The sequence below is a fragment of the Leucoraja erinacea genome, chromosome 17, assembly GCF_028641065.1.
Source record: "Leucoraja erinacea ecotype New England chromosome 17, Leri_hhj_1, whole genome shotgun sequence".
Taxonomy (NCBI): Eukaryota; Metazoa; Chordata; class Chondrichthyes; order Rajiformes; family Rajidae; genus Leucoraja; species Leucoraja erinaceus.
The window spans coordinates 22,023,276-22,045,828 of record NC_073393.1 but is presented as its reverse complement, the minus strand read 5'-3'; the positions used below and the strand labels follow the sequence as shown (position 1 = coordinate 22,045,828).

General features: G+C 44.8%; 1 protein-coding gene across 2 annotated transcripts in view; it reads right to left on the bottom strand.

Annotated features, from left to right (window-relative positions):
- The window catches only part of cdh11 (cadherin 11, type 2, OB-cadherin (osteoblast)), a 123,563-nt gene extending 102,103 nt beyond the window's left edge, over positions 1-21,460 (bottom strand). Inside the window, exon 1 of one of the 2 annotated variants that reach the window (XM_055648830.1) lies at positions 21,439-21,460. The gene's annotated coding sequence lies outside the window, so the exon portion shown is untranslated. Of the gene's footprint in view, positions 1-14,036; positions 14,493-21,438 lie in introns of those variants that run through there. The other variant, XM_055648829.1, reaches the window with a different exon arrangement.
- Positions 21,461-22,553: the final 1,093 nt, after the last annotated feature.

The window sequence follows — 22,553 nt, the reverse complement described above, 5'->3', positions numbered from 1 at the left end:
GAGAAGGAATGGGTGATGCTTCGGAAGGAGGCCCTTCTTCAGACTTCTGCCTGTCCCGCTGAGTTACTCCAGCTTTTTGTGTCTATCTTCAGTTTATACCAGCATCTGCAGTTCCTTCCTATACATAGAACAATACAAAACTGGAACAGGCCCTTCAACCCAAAAGGGCTGTGCCGAACATGATGCCAAGATAAACTAATTTTATCTATCTCCACTTGCTCTATATCCCTCTATTATCTGCATTTCTAAATGCCCCTTAAACATCCTACAGTATAACAGCCTCCACCACCTCCCCTGGAAGTGCGTTCCAGGCATTCACCACTCTCTGTATATATGTTTTAAACTTACCCTATACATCTCCAGTAAAGGCTGCCCTGCTCACCTTAAATCCGGGCCTTCCAATCTTTGACATTTCCACCCTGGGAAAAGGTTTACCCAATTAATGCTTCTTATAATTCTATCACGTCTACCCCATTAACCTTCGATGCACGAGAGAATGTTTTTCCAAAGTCTCTGTGTACCTAATACCCTCTAATCCAGGCATTAAGAAAAGTCCCGACCGATAATGTTACCGATCCATGTTCTCCAGAGATACTGTCTGACCCGCTGATTTACTCTAGCATAAACTAGCATCTGATATTCCTAGTATTTCATCATTCCGATAAACCTCCTCTGCACCCTCTCCAAAGCCTCCACATCCTTCCAGTAATGGAGCAGCAATAAATGCATGTAACAGTTCAAGAGAAGGGCCTCGACCTGAAACGACCATAATAAACTTGAAAGTCGACTCTCCCAGTACCTCCACAGATGCTGCTCAACACTGGGTTGTTCAACCAGTTGATTTTTTTTGGCTTCACATTCTCAGGGAGAACATATTTCCTGAGGAAATCCAATCCTGGGGCATTATCTCAAGAGAACAGAGTGAGAATTGGAGGAATTTTCATCTCCCTTTGGTTGTGGAGGCCGAAACGGACAGCTTGTTGGACGACAGGGGAGGCAAGGATTAAGGGGAACAGGTTGGCCGTGAACTGAAGCCAAGATCAGATGGGTTGGCTTGAATGGTGACACAGCCTCGAGGACCATATGGGGGACTCCTGATCCAGTTTTGTTTTGCTCCACAGTTGACCTTCTGCTGACATTGCTGAGATTAACATTAAAGCATCATTTGGGTGGTACAGTGGGGCAGCAGTAGAGTTGCTGTCTTACATTGCCAAAGACCCAGGTTCTATCCTGACTAGGGGTGCTGCCTGTGCGGAGTTTGCACGTTCTCCCTGTGAACCCGTGGGTTTTCTCCGGGTGCTCTAGTTTCCTCCCACTCTCCAAAGACATACCGATTTGAAGGCTAATTGATAAAAATTGTAAATTGTCCCTTGTGTGTAGGATAGTGTTAGTGTACGGGGTGATCACTGGCCAGAATGGATTCGGTGGACCGAAGGGCTTATTTCCGCACTGTATCTCTGAAGCCTGAAGTAAATCATCTCAATGCTTTAGGAAGCGTGTACACAAATTGGAGGCCACTTTTCATATCCTGCAGCTCTTCAAATGAGTACTTAATTGTCATAGAATCATACAGCATAGAATCAGGCCCATCGGCCCAACTTGTCCGCACTGACCAAGATTCCCCATCCGAGTTAGTCCCACCTGCCTGGATTTGGCCCATATCGCAAAAGGACAAATCAAAGCCAGCAATGATCATCAAGGAAAAGTGACCATGATGGCCCATTATTTGCTGTGGAGAAGGTGATAATGAGTAATACAAACCGTGAAACCAAGCAGAACAATAGAAACATAGAAACATAGAAAATAGGTGCAGGAGTAGGCTATTCAGCCCTTCGAGCCTGCACCGCCATTCAATATGATCATGGCTGATCATGCAACTCAGTATCATGTACCTGCCTTCTCTCCATACCCCCTGATACCTTTAGCCACAATGGCCACATCTAACTCCCTCTTAAATATAGCCAATGAACTGGCTTCAACTACCTGCGGCAGAGAATTCCAGAAATTAACCACTCAAATGTTTTTCTCATCTCGGTCCTAAAAGATTTCCCCCTTATCCTTAAACTGTGACCCCTTGTTCTGGACTCCCCCAACATCGGGAACAATCTTCCTGCATCTTGCCTGTCCAACCCCTTAAGAATTTTGTAAGTTTCTATAAGATCCCCCCTCAATCTTCTAAATTCTAGCGAGTACAAGCCGAGTCTATCCAGTCTTTCTTCATATGAAAGTCCTGACATTCCCAGGAATCAGTCTGGTGAACCTTCTCTGTGCTCCCTCTATGGCTTAGTGAAACTAATACACCAATAAGGATGTGGGAGGGACAGAGAGAAAGGGGATGCAAGGGTTACTTGAAGTTAGAGAAATCAATATTAATACAACTGGGTTGTAAGCTGCCCAAGCAAAATATGAGGTGCTGTTCCTCCAATTTGTGTTTGGCCTCACTCAGACAATGGAGGAGACAATAGAAACACCCAACCTAGGCTCACTCAACCTAGGCGCCACATTTTCAGGGGGTGGGGGGCATCTGGAGGGAATTGCACTCCCGTAATGTTGACTAGGTTTAAAGGAGATGCCGGACCATCAGTTGCCAGAAAATACAGTGGTGGTGTGGGCCTGCATTGGAGAACTCAGCATTGACTAAACATTTGCACACTATTCCCAGCGCATTGAAGCTGCAAAGAGGACAATTCCTTCACACCTACTTCAATTATGCAGAATGAGTCCAACAATGTTCAGTTCATTTCCACTATAAATTGTTTCCAAGAATATAATTTTAATTCAAACATAAAAATTGCAATCCAACCCTGAATCGTTCCTCAGTTTTACAGTCTGTAACACGGAGACCATCTAAATATAGTCCAACCACTGACACAACTAACCTGGAGCCTGAGGCACTTTAATAAATCTAAATGCCTATATAAAATATTATTTTATTTGGTTATGAATCTGCTTTATACTCAATAGCTGAATGAATAGTTAGGCGTGAAGGGATTTGGAAGGAGCTGTTTATATCTGTAGTTTAGAAATCTATGGGAAACAGACAGCATGTGTAGGAAGGAACTGCAGATGTTGGTTTATGCTGAAAATAGACACAAAATGCTGGAGCGTCTCAGCGGGTCAGGCGGCATCTCTGGAGGAAAAGAATAGATGACATTTCGAGTCGTTATGCTACTTTCAGTCTGAAGAAGGGTCCTGACCCGAAACGTCACCTATCCTTTTTTGCCCTCAGAGATGCTGCCTGACCCGCTGAGTTACTCTAGCACTTTGTGTCTATCTTTGGTATAAACCAGCATCTGCAGTTCTTTATTCCTGACATCCCTGGAGAACATGAATAGGTGACGCTTCGGATTGGGACCCTTCTTCAGACCTATTGAGTTACTCCAGCACTTTGTGCCTTTTTTGTAAACCAGCATCTGCAGTTCCTTATGTCGTCTTGCAAGTAAAGATGGGTTTAAGTGAGTATCCCCACTTATACTGTCCTGTTACTCATAATATAGGTGTGGCGGGTAGACATTTAAAAAATGATACACTACAATCAGTCAGCTGGGATGTAAGGTTCCCAGCCAAAAATGCAAAGCTCGAAAGTTATCCAAAATGTTCCTACATATGTGTCAACTTCAGCTTCATGCATGCTTGTCCTCTTGTTCACGAGTCAGAAGGTTTCTGACTAACTTCATCTGATAATCCAGTGCCATACTGGGTTAGGGGAGATATTAACTACAGCAGGGATATCTAATGTAATCAATCTCATGAAACATTGTCAGGATTAAAGGGGGAGAACGGAAGAGACTGCAGATGCCCGGGATCTTGAGCAAAAAAGTGCTGGAAGAACTCAGCAGGTCAGGCAGCCTCCGTGGAAGGAATGGACGGACAACGCTGCGGGGCTGATGGGAGTAGGTGGGAGAAGATTGGTGAGGAAGGTGGGGATGTGGCAAGTGATAGGTGGATACAGGTGCTGGGTGGGTGAGAGGCAGATGGCTGGAGTAAGCGGCAAAGGCAACTAAACGTTATTCCCTTTATCCTATATCTGTACTTACAATCATGTAAGCACGTAGTCTTTCCACTGACTAGTTAGCACGCAACAAAAGCTTTACACTGTACCTCTGCACATGTGACATTAACCTAAACTAAACTAACTAAAGGTAATGAGTTCTAGATCATCACTAATAGGGTCATGGAATCATGTGGCATGGAAACAGGCCCTTCGACCCAGCTTGCCCATGCCAACCTAGATAAGCTAGTCCCTTTTGCCTGCATTTGGCCCATATCCCTCTAAACCTTTCTTATACATGTACCTGTCCAAATGTGTTTTACATGTTGTTACAGTATCTGCCTCAACTACTTCCTCTGGCTACTCGTTCCTTATACCCACCACCCACTGAGTGAAAAAGTTGTCGCTCGGGTTCCGGTTAAATTTTCACCCTCTCACCTGAAAACTACGTTCTCTGGTTCTCGATTCTCCTACTCTGGTTAAAAGCCTCTGTGCATTCACCCTACCTATTCCCCTCATGTTTGCAAGATCATCCCCCAGCCTCCTGCACGCCAAGGAATAAAATCCTAATAAAATCCGAGCCACCCAACTTTATCCATCGTTGTGCTAACATGCTCTGATGTGTGACTTCAGCACATAGCCTGATTTGGAGATAGGTTCCCTTCTAACTGAACCACGTTCAACGCTAGATAATTAATTTCCATCTGCCGCGATCACAGAAAACAGATACTGTACATCTCACTTTGTCTTGTGGACTTTGTTCCCTCTCCAATTCATCTTCCACCCCAACTGAATGCCCCCCTCTATTGGCCAGTCTCTCTAAATCACAGAACAATGAGAACCAATTGGTCCATTGGCTCTCGTCAACTTTTTGAAACCAATTGGAGCAATGCCCCCTGCACTTGAATGAAATGTTTCCTCTATGAAGCATTTATCCCATTCCCTTTTGCAAGTTATCACCGAATCTCCTGCAAGGCAGACCAAACCAGGACACAGCCAATTGTGTGAGATGATTGATTCTATTATCTCTGCTCCCTGCTCCAGATGATGATACCCACAGGGTTTATGAACGCACCAAACATTTCTAAATGTGTATTTTTGCACAGATGTCTTTTTTTTTTAAACGTGTGATAGAATTTATATACAACTTGTGTATATTCCTGCACTAAATGTCTTGTTTTTACACACTCTTTCTTTACACTGTCTTGTAGAATTTCTATGCAATTTATGCACAATTCATGTATAATTTATGTTTTGTGTGTTGTCTGAGACTGTGCCAGTGATTCTTTTGAAAGCATGATTTTCATTGTACCCACATCTCACCGTACTTGTACAACTCGACTTGACTTGAATTCCCTGCAGAAATCTCATCAGAACGTGCCTATATCTCTTGCCCTGTGGGAAATGCAGCAATCACTATCAAACGTGTGACAGGTCTCCATACAGTTTTCAATATAAAGTGTCACAATTGGCAACATTGATATTAACACAAGAATATGTCGCATAGAATCCAAATAGGGGTTCAGTTATAGGACCAACCTCTTGCCCTCCTGTAAATCCTGGTAGTCTTTGACCTCAAGGTCATATCGAAGGGATCTACAGGAGTCGCTGCCTTAAAATAGAGCCAGCATCATCAGAGACCAACACCACCCTTTCGAAGGGTCCTGATCTGGAAAATCATCTATCCATGTTCTCCAGATAGGCTGCCTGACCTACTGAGTCATACCAGCATTTTGAGTCTATCTTTAAAACCGTGCCTGCTAATATTTCATGCTTCATATGGGTGGAATAGTGATGCAGCTAATAAAGGTGCTGCCTCACAGCTTCCGGGTTCGACCCTGACCTCAGCTGCTATCTATGTGAAGTTTGCATGTTCTCCCTGTGATCGCGTAGGTATCCTCTAGGTGCTGCAGTTTCCTCCCATATCCCAAAGACATGGGGGTTTATTGGTCTCTGTAAAATTGCCCCTTGTGTATAGTGGATGAGAAAGTGGGATAACCGAACCAGTGTGAACTGGTGGTTGATGATAGGTGTGGACTCGGTGGGCCAAAGGGCCGATTTCTATGTTGTATCTCTAAAGTAACCTAAAAGTAATCGATACAATCACCTGTTCACACACCTCCAAATTCAGGGACAGTTTCTTCCCAACTGTTACCTGGCAATTGAACCATACTATCAACAACTAGAGAGTGGTCCTGAGCTTCTATCTATCACACTGGAGACGCCCAAACTATCTTTAATCGGAATTTCCTGGACTTTATCTTGCACTAAACATTATTCCCTTTTATCATGTATCTGTACGCTATGGGTATCTTGATTGTAATCATGTATAGTCTTTCCGCTGACTAGATAGCATGCAACAAAGATTTTTCACTGTACCTTGGTACATGTGACAATAAACTAAACTAAACATCAATCAAAGTAGTTGGAAAGTCTGGACTCAAAATGTGCAGATTCGAATCCAACTCTCCCATACAATAAATACCAAAAATTCATGTTTATAGTACATGTCAGAGGCAGCACTCCAAGAATACTGCCTGAAAATAGAGGGCTTTAGCTGTAAGGAGAGGTCAGACAAACTTAGAGACAAAAGGAACTGCAGATGTTAGAATCATTAGCAAAACACCAAGTGCTGGAGGAACTCAACAGGTTAAGCAGCATCTTTAGAAAAGAGATACAGCGTAGAAACAGGCCCTTCTGCACACAAAATTCGCACTATTCTACACACTAGGGAGTGCCCAGAGAAAACCCATGCAGTCACAGTGAGAACGTGCAAACTCTGTACAGACAGCACCTGTAGTCAGGATCAGACCCTGGTCTCTACTGCTGCAAGGCAGCAACTCTACTGCTGCGCCACCTCTGTGGAGGGAATGACAGACGACATTTCGGGTCGGGTCCTTTCTTCAGATCTCCTCTTCATAGTTATAGGACTTAAAGTTACCTACAGCAGAAATGATTATGTTACATCAAAGATTGAAGTTTGAAGGCATTATCGTAATTCACGTATTTATTTTGGAAATGGAGATGCTAAGGGAAAGGAGACAGGTAATGGGAATGGAAAAGAGGTGATCAATAATCTTCAAATCTATGGTGGTCTCGGGTAAGAACATCCACACATGGTCTTCAGCCCAACATTGATATTGAAACATGAATCTGTTTTCCTTTCTGGTGGTATTCTTTCTAAACCAAACACACTGTTTTCCCTGGCATGACTTAAGCCAAGATTTCTAGAGCAAAAGTTACAACCTGCAAATCAGCAGAATTTATTTATACACCAGGCATGTAGCTTAGAACGCCACACAGTGAACAGAACAGCGCCACAGAATCAGGCCGTTCAGCCCATCCTCCCTGCCAGCTTTAAAATTCCACAGATTTCCACAGACAGTACGATGGCACAGTGTTAAGAGTTGATGCCTCACAGTGCCACAGACCCGGGTTCAAACCAGACTATGGGTGCTGTCTGCACGGAGTTTGTACATTCTGATTCTGATTCAGATTCAATCTTTATTCTCATTGTGCAGTGTACAGTGCAGTCTCCCCGTAACCACATGGGTTTTCTCCAGGTGCTCTGGTTTCCACCCAGGTTTGGACAGTGATAGTGCATGGGGATCATGGTCGGTGCAGACTCGGTGTGCTGAAGGGCCTTTTGCCGCACTTGCCTCTTAAATATATCCTTGCTATTTTTTCACAACCATCCTTCACGAGAGCAAGTTCAACACTCTCACAGCCCCCTTGGGTAATTATTATCTCCTCTCTGGAATTTCTTTTGGAGACAATCTAAAGTTGATGATATCTACTTTCAACCTTGAACTCTCAAAAGATTTTCTCCAAGTCCAACATAACAAAACTCTTTCCAAGTTTTGTTATGAGGAGGTCACCTCTCAGTATTCTACTCTCTGGGGAACAGAGCTGCAGGCACTTCAGAGCTGCCTGAGTGTTGCGCGCTTTGAGGTTTGGTAACTTTATCGCAAGGTTTTCGTTCCACCGTCTCCAGCGTACTAGGATGGAAGACCACACAAGCGTGACTTGCACAGTCACCCATGCAATTGAACCACTTGACAAGCCCTCAGGCAGCTCTAAATGTCCGTCATGCTCCCGCTTGGAGACCCAAGGTGACTGAATGTCCCTTGAAGGACAGTTACTACCCGAGGTACCTCTTCCACCAACCACATGGCGAGGACAGTCAGTAACAACAGCAGCATAATGCATTGAACATTTTGTAACTTAACTAATTTTATCAGCTGGTCACGTGTGAACATACATCAGGTGCTGCTCGGGAACTTGGCTAAAGATCGAGGGTTAAGAGGGAGAGAAGTAGGGAGATTCCAATATCAATTCCAGAGCCCAGAGTTAAAGAGAGAATGATGGAGTTGAAACAGCGTGAAAACAGACCCATCGGTCCAACACCCATGTTGACCAAGATACCCCATCTATACTAGTCACACCTGCCCGTGCTTGGCCCATAACCCTCTAAACCTTTCCTATCCATTAATTTGTCCAAATACCTTTTAAATGTTGTAAGAGCACAAATAAAAATTTCGACAGCGATCTTTAAGGCCTCAAATACAAACAGAAAATGTTGGAAACACTCAACAGCCCAGAATAATGGTTTTTATTCCAATTTTATTCTGATGAAGTGCCTTCAACATGAAATATTAACTGTTTCTTTCCAAATAGATGCTGCCTGACATGCTGAGTGTTTTTCAGCATTTTTCACTTTTGTTTCAGATTTACAGCGTCTGCATTATTTTTGATATCCCTGCCATTAAGTTTCTAAAATACATCACAACCCATGAAAAAACCTCTGAACCGAGCATAGCTTTACATAGGAAATGTAGAAACTACTTTGTTATGGGTCAAACTAAGGGACAATTATTTTGTTCTTCATGAAGATATATTTCCACGAGTCACCGAGGCATTGAGTCAAACAGTGTGGAAACAATCCCTTTGGTGCAACTGGTCCATACCGGCCAAGATGCCCCATCTAAGTTAGTCTCACATACCCACATTTGGCTCATATCCATCTCAACTGTTCCTGCCCATGTTCCTTTCTACTTCTCTTCTAAATGCATTACCTGGATAGCATGCAACACAAAAGCTTTTTACTGTAACCTGTACGCATGACTATAATAATTAAAATGTTATTATAGTACCTGCCTCAATTACCTCCACTGTCAGCTCATTGTATATACCCACCACCCACTGCACTGGGTCAAGGTCGCAACCAAAGGCAGTGTGGCTTTAGCCTAGGTTTTGGCCTTGAAGTCCTGTGCAAGATTTAACCTATTGACTCAGAGACAAGGATCAGATCTATTAAGGCATCTAGACGTGCTATTTTGGATGGCACCTCCAAATCACCATCACATTAACCAATTAGTCACAAAGGTATGATGTGCAACTAGTGAGGAGAAGCAAGACTCCAACCAAAATAATGCATAATATATATATCAGCTCAGTACTCCAGGATCTTGAGCTGGCATGGTAGCGCAGCAATAGAGTTGCTGCCTTACAGGGCCAGGGACCCACAGTCAATCCTGACTACGGGTGCTGCCTGTGCAGTTTGTACATTCTCCCTGTGACCAAGTGAATTTTCTCTGGGTGCTCCAGTTCCTCCCACACTCCAAAGACCTACAGGTTTGTAGGTTAATTGGCTTCTGTAAATTGGACCTTAATGTGTAGGATAGAACTAGTGTATGGGTGATCGTTGGTCAGCATGGACTAGGTGGGCCAAAGTCCCAGTTTCCACACTGTATCCATAAAAAACAACTAATCTTGAATTGAATCTAATTGAATTGAAAGATGCAGCATAGAAAGATGCCCTTCGGTCCACCGAGTCAAAACCGACCATCGTTCACACTAGTTCTATGTTATCTCATCTTCACATCCAATCCCTACAAATTAGGGGCAATTCATAGAGACCAATTAGCCTCCAAACTCACGTGTTTTTGGGATGAGACGGAAAACCGGACAACTGGAGAAATCCCACACGGTCACGGTCACGGGTAGAGCGTGCAAACTCCACACAGACAGCACCCGTGGTTAGGATCAAACCTGGGTCTCTGGTGCTGCGAGGTAGCAGTTCTACCAGCTGTGCCATTGTATCGCCCATCTCTCATCTGCAGATCAGCTATAAAGATCAAGGGAAGACCTCACTTCCATTATTTATACCTGCAAGTAGTTAAGCAAATAGTTTAGTGTAACCATTCTCTACAACTGGCAAACCTGCGATGCAAGAGGGGGTATTTTTAGTTGAAGACAGAAGGAGGAATTGTAAGATTGTGGGACGATTAATCAAAAAGCAAAATGTAAATTGGCTTACAAAGACTTTTACAGAATACAATCCTCTCGGAAGGGAGTTTTTTTTTTCCTTGCCGACAATCTCGAGGTGGAATTTATTTATTCCACATTTCCTCACTCTCCTCAAAACCAGCAGTGTCTTAAATGGAGAGAAATTTGATTCCAAAGAGAGGCAGCTCGCACACACACACATATACATGCACACTGTCAAACATATACAGACACACACATAAATATGCATATGGGCAGCACGGTGGTGCAGCAGGTAGAGCTGATGCCTCACATGCCAGAGATCCGGTTCAATCCTGACCACGGGTGTTGTACATGTGGAGTTTGCACCTTTTCCCTGTGACCATGTGGGTTTCCTCCGGAGGTCCTGTTTACTCCCACATGCCAAAGACATGCGAGTTTATAAATTAATTGGCCTCTAAATTGCTCCTAAGGTGAAGGGAGTTCACAAGTTCGAAAGTTGTAGGAGCCGAATTAGGTCATTTGGCCGATCAAGTCTACTCCGTCATTCAATCATGACTGATCTATCTTTCCCTCTTAACCCCTCTGTACATGAGCAAGTGGGATAACATGGAACTTGTGTGAACGGATGATCGATGGTCGGCATGGACTCGGTGGGCCAAATGGTCTGTTTCCATGCTGTATCATTCATACAGACACACGGGCACATACAACATGTTCGGCCTTTGTACATGATGCATTAAATAGAAAACCGTCTAACTGTGGCATCAGAGGCCGAAGAGGGCAGAAAGTGCTCACACTGGGAAAGTAGCCAGGTGTCAGATATTGTGCTTGGCATCTGCAGTGTCTCATAGAGTGACTGTGCCCTCTAGTGGTGAGAAGCACAGCAAGACCTGGCAATAAGGTAGGGACCAGTTTCCTTCCACAGTGGGTTTACCATCCTCACTCAGGTTCATCCAGTAATTGCCAAGTGGCCCCCCATTTCTCTTCAGAAGACATCTGTGATCGCCAGGATGAAGAACAGCTTCTTCCCTACAACCATCAGGCTCTTAAACACTGCACCACAATAACCTCACCTATAACCTTCTCTGGACTGTCTTTGCACTGGTATTGTAGTTTAATTTAGAGATACAGCATAGAAACAGGCCCATCGGCCCCCACCAACCAGCGATCCCTGCACACTAATAACACTATCCTACACGCAATGGGACAATTTACAATTTTACCAAACCAATTAGCCGACAAACCTGTACTTCTTTGGAGTTGTTCATTTTTTTTATTATTTAAGTAGTTAATTTTTTGAATTTTATACATTAAATGTTGTCTATGTGCATTGTGTTTACGGGCCTATTAAGCTGCTGCCAGTAAGAATTTAATATTTTCAATGTTGGTGCATATGACAATTAAACTCTCAACTCCTGTTTTGGAAGGATCCACATTTTGAAAACCCTCGTTGACTCTCAGAGCAGACCGAAAGGCTGTTCAGCCTGCTCTGAAAATGCAAGCTCTTTGGAAAAGCAACTGGTGATCCCAGCCCCCCTGTTGTATTTGTAAGTCCCCATATCTCATGCACACCTCACTTTGTACAGAACAAAGAATTCAGTCAGTGTACTTTTTGCAAGTCAAGATCTTCAACTCAATCCAAGGAAGGCTTAAAGTGTGGAACATAAGTCATTATTTATTTCTTCATGCACAGAACGTAGAACTGAACAGTATGGGGAACAGGCGCTTCGGCCCACAATGTCTGTGCCGAACATAACGGCAAGATAAACAAGTTTCCTCTGTCTGTACATGATCCATACACCTCCATTCAATGGTACTTTATTGTCACGTGTACCTAGGTACAGTGAAATTATTTGTTTTTGCACACAATCTGGTAAAAAAAAATCATACAGCAGACTTCACCCAAGCACTACATAAAGAGTTTTGAGTGGGATCTGCAAACCATAAAGTGTGTCCCACCACAGAGAACCGTTGGCCATTTTAACGCCACCATTGCTGTTTTGACCCAACTTTGCAGTGTGATATATCTAGATATATTTTGAAAAAGCACTCTTCTCGGGCAGAGGCAACGCTACAACTGCGGAGAGGGAGAGAGAGGGACTGCTTCCAATACCAGCCACAAAGGGAAAACTGTTCCGTTTTATAGAGACTTCCAACTGTCCCAACCCCCAACGCAGTCCTGGACCCAACAATCAAGTCTCTGTTTCAGTGCAAATGTGCGCAGAACCGTCTCCTCTGAATTTTTACTCTCTAGTCTCCGTCATTCCCTTGCACAATGCTAGAGTAACGGTACATCTCTCTCCCCCCACCCCCCCCCCCCCCCCCCCCCCCCTCTCTCTCTCTCTCCCCCCCCCCCCCCCCCCTCCCCTCCTCTCTGACTGTCGTTCGTACTTAATCCTTTTTTTTTAAACAATCTCAATCAATTGTAGTTCTGTACTAATTCATGAATTACTGAGTCTGCCAGTCACATTTTCTCAATGTAATATCATTTCGCTCTCGTACTTCTGTACGGCGATTTTTTCTCTCCTTTTCAACTGGCCTGCACTCTCACTCTCATTATTACTCCCGGTCTCGTGTCCCCCGTCAGACTGGAGAAGGGTCCCAACCCGAAACGTCGTCTGCCTATTTCCCCCCACACAGATGCTGCCTGACCCGCTGAGTTCCTCCAGCACTTTGTGGTTTGCTCAAGATTCCAGCGTCTGCAGTTCCTTGCGTCCCTCTTTCTCTACCCGAAATACACTTCACACACACACACACACACAACATGCATCTTATCGCCTGTACTCTCTTCATTATTTTACACCGCATCTATTCTCCTCTTCCTCGCCGCGTAACGATGTCACATAGATTTCGGCGACAGGGGTCGATCAGTCTTGCACCCTTTTCCTGACAACAGTATTTTTCCACATATCTCTCCCTCTCTGCGGTACTTTTGCACTCTTTCACATATCGCCGCGTTATGACATAGCCTTCAAACGAACGTCCGTTTCCTGCAAAATGGATACACCTTTTCCAAGTAAGTTATTACTAATCACGGCTAATGTCTAAAGGAGGCAAGAAGGGGGTGCCAGAATAGGTGGCGATCTCAAGGCACTGCGACTTTAGTGTCCTGTAAGATATATTGATCGACTCTATAGCAGTAATCGATTAATCCCATTTGAAATTAACGAGTGCTGTGATCCCACAAACGATGTGTCCGATGCATATTTATCCAAACATAATCCATCTTTTAAGATGTCAACCACGCCGCTTTCCCCCCAAATGGAACCCCTTTCACCATTATAGAATGGAACTACATTTTTTTTAAACGTGGCAAATATATGTTTTTCTTTAAACCAGCACATTAATATCCCAATGCAATTTAATTTGGGGGGAAACCACAAGTTCCATTGCGGTCCCTCTCGGCTCTGTCCGCCTGCTAAATATGCAGCAATGGTCGCGGACTGATTAATGGAATTGTAGCGAAAATAACATGTCAAATGGTTTTAAAATATAAACATACCGTCGCTGTTCGTGTCATGTCCTGAGCTGCGTGTATCACTTGAACTGTTTTTCATCAGTGAGGAGTGAGACAGCGGGTGGAGGGGGTTAGAGGGATAGATTTTTTGAAAAAACACAACCACCTTTAAATGAATACCCAGCCACAAAAACACTTTGCAAACATACAGGCACATTCAATATTACAACAGAAAAGACGTTGCCAACTCACCCGGGTTTGACCCAAGATGAGAAAGGCACAAACGAAATTATCCAGAAAATAAAACGTACAGCCTACCTTAGAGAGAGACCAGGTCAGTTTCTTGCTGTCCGTTGAACGTAAAAAGAAAGAGTCACCAACCCGTTATTAACAACTGGATGGGATGCTTTCGCTCCCCCTCTCCGTGGATGTACGGCGGAATGTGATCACCGAAAACAGAAAAGGCGATGCTTTCGCTTGTATGCGTGTGTGTGTGTGTGTGTTACTCTATCCAAAATCCTCCTGCAACAATTGCTTCTGTGACACACTTCAATGCAAAGGGTTGTGGAGAGAGAGAAAGAAAGGAGAGAGCTTCAAGAAGGGGCGGTTCCGAAAAAAAATATCTCCCCTCCCACACACTATTTTCTTGGGGGGGAAAATCCCCCTATTTCAACCTCAAACAGTGATGACAGTGAGCTCGTAACCTCGCTTTGTATCCGTCTGTTCAGATGAGAGACATTTTTCTCTCTCCCCATCTATCTCCCTCAATGCACTTAAACTGTGTTTTTAAACAGTCGAAGCCAATGAAACGCTGTTCTCCCCCCCTCCCCTCCCTCTCCGTGTCTCTCCTGGGAGTCTGCTCTCTGAAAGATGAATTTTAAAAAGGTTTTAAGTTTACGCGCATACACATGGACGTACCGAGACGTTTTGGATGGAAATGGACTTTGGGATAAGACCTTCTAGGAGTCAAAAGCAGATCCAAAATAAAACGGGACGCTTTGCCATGAGCCACACAGGCTGGCGTTGACAAGGCAGGTCTTTCCAGCATCGAGTGTATCCCTCTCCCTCCCTCTTGCATTCTGACCAAGCCCCATTGCAGTTGGACACACTTCATGGTTGACTTCTGTTGGAAGAGCAATACCTCTGAAATTGAATCCATTGCCAGGAACTTCCATCCCAATTTGTGAGGTACTTTATTTTGCTCCTTAACCAGAGCCCGCTGCATACTGTAAATGTTTTCCAAGACTTGGACTGTCTCCCTTTGGCTCTGCTGCCGACTCACACAATGCCAATTTGGAATTTTATTAAATGTGCTCTCATTGAGACCCCCTCCCTGTATGAACAAAAGCTCGGGCAATCATCCAGGGAGCTTTCTTCTTTTGTCAATTCACAATTCCAGTGCCTTCCCAACAGGAATGCCCTCAGTGTTCAGCCAAGCATGCAATCCCACATTTATCCTCACCTCGTATCCTGACTCCAGGGCTCCAAGGCTGTGTTAGAGGCCAGAAATTACCCATTTAAAGTCTTATAGCATGCAACCGGGTCATTCGGCCCAACTCGTTTATGCCAACCAAGATTCCCCATCTAAAATAGTTCCATTAGCCCATGTTTAGCCCATATCCCTTGACTCATGGAGTGGACTGCACAGTGGCGCAGCAGTAGAGTTGCTGCCTAATGCCCCTGTCCCACTTAGGAAACTTGAACGGAAACATGTGGAGATTTTGTGCCCCACCCAAGGTTTCCATGCTGTTCCCGGAGGTTCTCGGAGGTTTTTGGCAGTCTCCCCACCTGCTTCCACTACCTGCAACCTCCGGCAACCATCTGCAACCTCCGGGAAGCGCACGGAAACCTTGGGTGGGGCGCAAAGTCTCCAGAGGTTTCCGTTCAGGTTTCCTAAGTGACACAGGGGCATTACACTGCTAAATACCTGGATTCAATCATATTCAGATTCAATTTTAATTGTCATTGTCAGTGTACAGTACAGAGACAACGCAACGGGTCAGGAAACATCTGTGGAGGGAAATGGATAGACAATATTTCAGGTTAGGACCTTTCTTCATAAAGATTGATGTAGAATAATGAAAGGACTAGAGGTGAAATACTACTCATATATCAATCACGTCCGTTTCACCCAGGCTTTGTCCTGCCCCCACCTCTCTTCTACAGCTTCTCCACCCTACACAGGACATAGTCCTGACTACGGGTGCTGTCTGTACGGAGTTTGTATGTAATCTGTGTGAATACATGGGGTTTTCTCCGGGTGCTCCAGTTTCCTCCCACACTCCAAAGACATATAGGTTTGTATGTTCATTGGTTTCTTTAAAATTGTAATTTGTCCCTAATGTGTAGAATAGTGCCAGTTTACAGAGATGATCGCTGGTCGACACAGTTTAGGTGGGCCAATGGGCCTGTTTCCATGCTGTATCACTAATGTCTAAAGGATCATAGAGAATGAAAACAGGCCCTTTGGCGCAACATGCTCATGCTAACCAAGATGCCCCATCTACATTAATCCCACCTGCCTGCATTTGGCCCATTTCCCTCTAATCCTTTCCTATCCATGTACCTGTCCAAATGTCTTTTAATTTATGTTATAGGAACTGCCTAACAACTTTCTTTGGCAGTTCATTCCATATAAATACAACACCCTCAGAGTAAAAATGTAGCCCCTGAGGTTTCTATTCAATCATTCCTCTCTCACCTTAAACCTATGTCCTCTAGTTTTAGATTCCTCAACTCTGGGTAAAAGACTCAGTAGATGCATTCTCTCTTTCCCTTCACTTCACTTGGAGCTTGCACATCAGACAAGGAAAGATTAAAATACAAAGTGCTGCAGTAACGCAACGGGTCAGGAAACATCTGTGGAGGGAAATGGATAGACAATATTTCAGGTTGGGACCTTTCTTCATAAAGATTGATGTAGAATAATGAAAGGACTAGAGGTGAAATACTACTCATATATCAATCATGTCCGTTTCACCCAGGCTTTGTCCTGCCCCCACCTCTCTTCTACAGCTTCTCCACCCTACACAGATGGGAAAGGATTAGAGGGAAATGGGCCAAATACAGGCAGGTGAAGAAGGGTCCAGACCCGAAATGTCACCTGTCCATTCCCTCCACAGATGCTGCCTGACCTGTTCATTCCTTCAGCACCTTGTGTTCTGCTCAGGATTCCAGCATCTGCAGTCTTGTGTTTCCAAGGAGACATTAAATCCTTCTAAGAGATTTTGAGAATTTTGAGATTTTCAAATGTTTAAGGGACTTTCTCCATTCTTCACTACCTGTTAGCTGTTGCAGTGTGCACAGACGGTGGAATGTCCCATCTCATCCAACACTTGGTCATCATGCTTCTAGTTTCAAAGGAGCAGAAATGGGTCCCAACTAAAGATTGGGACATCAGAGAGCAGTGCACAGTATCTTCAGTCTGAGGACCCTCCTCACGTCCCATTGATTCCATTCATCTCCCTGCTCACCACTTGAGGACAACCCAGGTCATTCTGTGTTCTCTATGATATCAAGAAGATATCATAGAGAACCTTCTACGCTCGTTTCGAGATGGGCAACACCACCCCAGGTCTGACGACTAACGACAATACCGCCAGCGTGCTGGCTAACGAAGCTGAAGGGAGGAATGTGCACAGATTCTCGCTGTCATAGCACGATGTGAGGAGGGCTCTGACATGGATGAACACGAGGAAAGCTGCAGGCCCTGATGGCATCTCGGGGCGAGTACTCAAATCCTGTGCTACGCAGCTAGCTCCGGTGCTCACTACAATATTCAACCTCTCCCTGGACAAGTCTGTGGTCTCTGCCCGCTTCAAAAAATCCATCATTGTACTGGTACCAAAAAATGCCTCCCCAGCCTGTCTGAATGACTGCTGTCCGGTGGCCCTCACCTCGGTAGTCATGAAATGCTTTGGGAGGCTGGTGAAGAAACACATCTGCGCCTTCCTCCCTCGCAACATGGACCCGTTGCAGTTCGCATACCGTCCGAACAGATCCACGGACGATGCGGTCTCCCAGGTTTTGCGCACCGCTCTCTCTCATCTTGACAGCCAGAAGGGGGGCTACGTGAGGATGCTGTTCATAGACTTCAGTTCAGCCTTCAACACGATAGTCCCCACCAGACTGGTTGAGAAGCTACTGGAATTGGGGCTCAACACCCCCCTGTGTGCCTGGGCCCTGGACTTTCTCACCGCCAGGCCCCAGGTAGTCAAGATGGGAGGGAATACATCAAAGTCCCTCACCCTGAGCACAGGATCGCCCCAGGGTTGCGTCCTCAGCCCCCTACTGTACTCCCTGTACACACATGACTGTGTGGCTAGGTTCAGCTCCAACTCAATAATTAAGTTTGCTGATGACACTGTGGTGGTGGGCCTGATCTCAGACAACGATGAGAAGGCCTACCGGGAGGAGGTGGCTGATCTAGCACTCTGGTGTCAGGACAACAGCCTCCTCTTGAACATCAAAACTAAGGAGCTGATCGTGGACTTTAGGAGGGCACATCATCCGAGGACGTACACTCCATTGAGGATAAATGGGGATACTGTGGATAGGGTGAGCTGTTTTAAATATCTGGGAGTCCACATCTCTGAGGATATGACATGGACATCACACGCCGCAGCACTCGTGAGTAAGGGGTAAGGCAGCGCCTTTACCACCTCAGGCAATTGAGGAAATTCGGAGTGTCTCCGAGGATCCTCCAGTGCTTCTACTCAGCGGCTGTGGAAAGCAGCTTGGTTTGGGAATTTCTCTGCCCAGGACAAGAAGGCTCTGCAGAGAGTAGTGCGTTCGGCCGAACGCACTATGGGAACTTCACTCGCCCCCCTGCAGGAACTATACATCAGGAGGTGCAACTCCAGAGCCAATAAAATCATGGGAGACCGCTTCCACCCCCGCAATGGACTGTTCCAGCTGCTACGGTCAGGCAAACACCTCCTTTGCCATGCTGTGAGAAGGGAGAGGTTGAGAAGGAGTTTCTTCCCAGAGGCCATTAGGACTGTAAACGCCTATCTCACCAGGGACTAACTTTACTGATCCTTTTTCCTTCCGCCCACAATATTTAATATGTAAAAGAATATGTGATTCTGTTTGTAGTTTGTTTGGTTGTTTGGTTGTTTGTCTTTTTGCACAAAGTCCGCGAGCATTGCCACTTTTCATTTCACTGCACATCTCGTATGTGTATGTGACGAATAAACTTGACTTGAAGAAGAGGTTCCATCACCCACGATTTCATCACTGCCTCTCTCACTGCCATGGCTCAACATGACTGAAACCTTCATCCATTTTACTGATCCTTGACTGTGGCTCTTCCATCATCTTCCACTCTGTTATTAGGTTTCTGAGTGGTCTTTGATGCCTGCATCTGTCTACAGTTTTCCTTTCAATGTCCCTGTCCAAATCTCTTTTAAATATTGTAATTATTCCTGCCTCCACCACCTCCTCCGGTAGCTTGATATCTCCATAAGGAAAAACATACGCCTCAGATTTCCTGTCACCTTGAACCTGTGCCCCCACCCTAGTCAAGTCCTACTAGTTCCTCTGTTCGCATCCATGGATCCCTTCATTATCACCAGCCAACAATGGACCATTGTGAGCTCAACCCTTCCTTGGTCATCTGTTGCCAGTCCTTCTTTGCTCTAGCCTTTTCTTACCTCCACTGCCCTCCCCTCTACTTATAGTCTGGAGAAGGATCCGGACCAGAAATGCCACCCATCCTTTTGCTCCTGAGATACTGCCTGAACGGTTTAGGAAGGGTCTGTAGATGCTGGTTAAAACTGATGAAAGATACAAAAAGCTGAAGTAACTCAGCGGGGCAGGCAGCATTTCTTGAGAGAAGGAATGGGTGATGTTTCGGGTTGAGACCTTTCTGAGTTACTCCAACATTTTGTGTCTGCCCTCTAGTTTAAGTTGTAGTAGTCTGAGCAGTTATGGGCCCCATATTTGAGGAAGGGATAAGGCTGGCATTAGCATTTGAGGGGGTCCAGAGGAGATTTATGAGAATGATCCCGGGAATGATTGGCTTAACATATGATGAGTGTTTGGCGGCTCTGGTCAAGTAGTCACTGGAGTTTAGAAGGATGAGGGGGCACCTCATTGAAACTTACCAAGTAGTGATAGGCCTGGATAGAGTGGATGTGGAGAGGATGTTTCTACTAGTGGGAGAGTCTAGAACCAATGGCCATAGCCTCAGAATAAAAGGACGTACCTTTAGAACGATGAGGAGTTTATTTTGTCAAAGGGTGGTGAATCTGTGGAATTCATTGCCACAGATGGCTGTGGAGGCTGTCATTGGGTATTTTTAAGGCAGAGATTGACAGATACTTGATTGGTAAGGGTGTCAGAGAGAAAGATATGTGCTGTGATTGAATGGCGGCGTATGGTCTACCTCTACTCCTATGACATGAACTTAGACACTTCTTCACTGTGGTGTTGGGGATAAAACAACTGAATACCTATCCTATCCAAGCCCCTGATAATTTTATTATTAAACCCTGTAAGAGCATCTGCTGGCTTCCTCCATTCTAGTGAGAATAAATACAATCTCTTCTTATGTCTAGACTCTTTCCATTACAAGTAAGTCTCCTTCTCCCAGCTCCTGTTGTGCATAATATACAGAAGCTTGAAGCGTGCACCACCAGACTCAGGAACAGCTTCTTCCCCTCTGTTATCAGGCATCTAAATAGTTCTTCCATAAGCTAGGGTACCGTCCGATTCACCTCTACCCAGTTGCAGACATTGGACTTTGTCTCTCTAGAACTAGTGAGCTATAATTCTTACTTGCAGCGTCTACAGTTTTACTACAGTTTTTGCACAAATATGGTCGTCTGGTATTACTGTTATTAATTTATTGTACAGGTTCACCACTGATTTTCCAGCACTTTTGGTTCCAGAGCCTTTCTGGATTTTCCATTTTACTGGATCAACAGAGGTCACAGCCTCCGAGAGGAATTTAACAGTACCGGAATGGTCGGCCTAGGCTGCCGGGGGTTGCTGAAATACTGGCCCTCCAATCAGCCGCAGAAGTAGGTTATGAGAACAGACTGCCGGCTCCAGAGCCCCGGCGACAGGGGGAATATTCAACCTACCGATCAGCTGTGGAAGTCCCTATGAGGTCGAGATTGGCCGCTTCACCTGGCCTAGGCACCATATTTTCGGGGGAACATCCAGGGGTTGGGGGGTTTCAAGTGCGCTTTTGTAATTGTAATCAGATTAAAAGAGGCGCTGGACTACCAGTTGCCAAACATCAGTGGTGGACCTGTATTACTGATTTATATACATATATATGTATCTGTGTTTTACAGGCCTGTTAAACTGCAGGAAGTGAGTATTTCATTGTTCTATTGCCAGTACCCATGACAATTAAACAGCCTTGGCTGAGGAAAAAAATCCACTCTTGCCTTATATGACGAGGTTTCTAAAAGCCAAACTATGCATAAAATGCGCATCAGGAGGCAAAACTAATAAGGAAAGCTGTCCTTTGAAGGCCTAACCATTGAGATTCAGGTTGAGGCCCCAGTAATTCCAAAGTAGCTCTGCAGGACTGGGGTGGGTTCCTGTAAAGACATCCTGTCTGAATATAAGGCACTTAAGGTAACCACACAATAGTCATCGTTTTTCTTGATGTCAAAAACCATTTTGTACTGGAATGCAAATACATCCACACACAAAGAGGAGTTCCTAGAGAGCGCATTTGTATTAAAGAAATCAACTGGCTCACCTGATCAAAGCCACGGACCTTTTTTTTTACGGCCCGCTGTTAAACACACAGGTTCCATGGGTGCTATTGTTGAGAGAGGTTGTCAGGATATATTTAGGAACATAAAACCTGCAACTGAGTGGACCCATGGTAGTTAGTTGTGTAGCTGCCTGAATAACATAATTGCTTCCATCTGTAACAAAGGATTTGATTCAAAGCCCAATCAGTCCAATCTGTTTTCCAGCAGTCAATGAGTCTGTGGACAGTGTCACTGCCTCCAGCTTTGCCAGGCCTGAGAAGCAGGCTTGCTTGCTCTGGAAATTAACTGTAAATTTCCCTGACGATAGACACAAAATGCTGGAGTAACACTGCGGGTCAGGCAGCATCCCTGGAGAACAGGAATCGGTGACGCTTCAGCTCGAGACCAGTTCTTCGATGTAAACCAGCATCTGCAATTTACTCCTTTTCTTCACAGATGCTGCCCGACCCAATTGAGTTATTCCAGCAAATTGTGTCTATTTTTTGAATAAACCAGCATCTGCAGTTCCTCCTTGTTCATAAATTTTCCTGACCAGGCAAAAGAAAAAGGAGAAGAATAACAAACCTAATTCAAATAAAAGTGAATAAATGAGGTACAAAGTGCTGGAGCTGCCTAACAAAGCAATAGAAAAACACAAATTTATTTGAAAAAGGAATAGGTGACATTTTGGGTCGAGACCCTTCCTCAGACTCTTCAAACAGGTGACATCTCATGTCTGAAGAAGAGTCCCAACCGAAATGTCATCTATCCATTTTCTCCAGAGATGCTGCCTGACCGGTTGAGTTACTCTAGTATTTTGTGTCTAACGTCTCTGCAGGTCATTTTGCATCAGGATCCTTGTACAGACCTGAAATGTCACCTGTTCATGTTCTCCGGACATGCTGCCTGAACCACTGAGTTACTCCAGCACTTGGTAATTTATTTTCAATTAAAATTGTGTTTTTCTTTAGCTTTATTTGTCAGGAAAAACTTTACTCGGTCCGCCACAGTTATTGCACTCCCAACAATCTTGAAGACAGTGAGAAGGTGAACCTTTAATTCTGATCAACCAAAGGTCACGCATTTGGGTGGGACCAGAATTCCTTTGCTTCCTGGT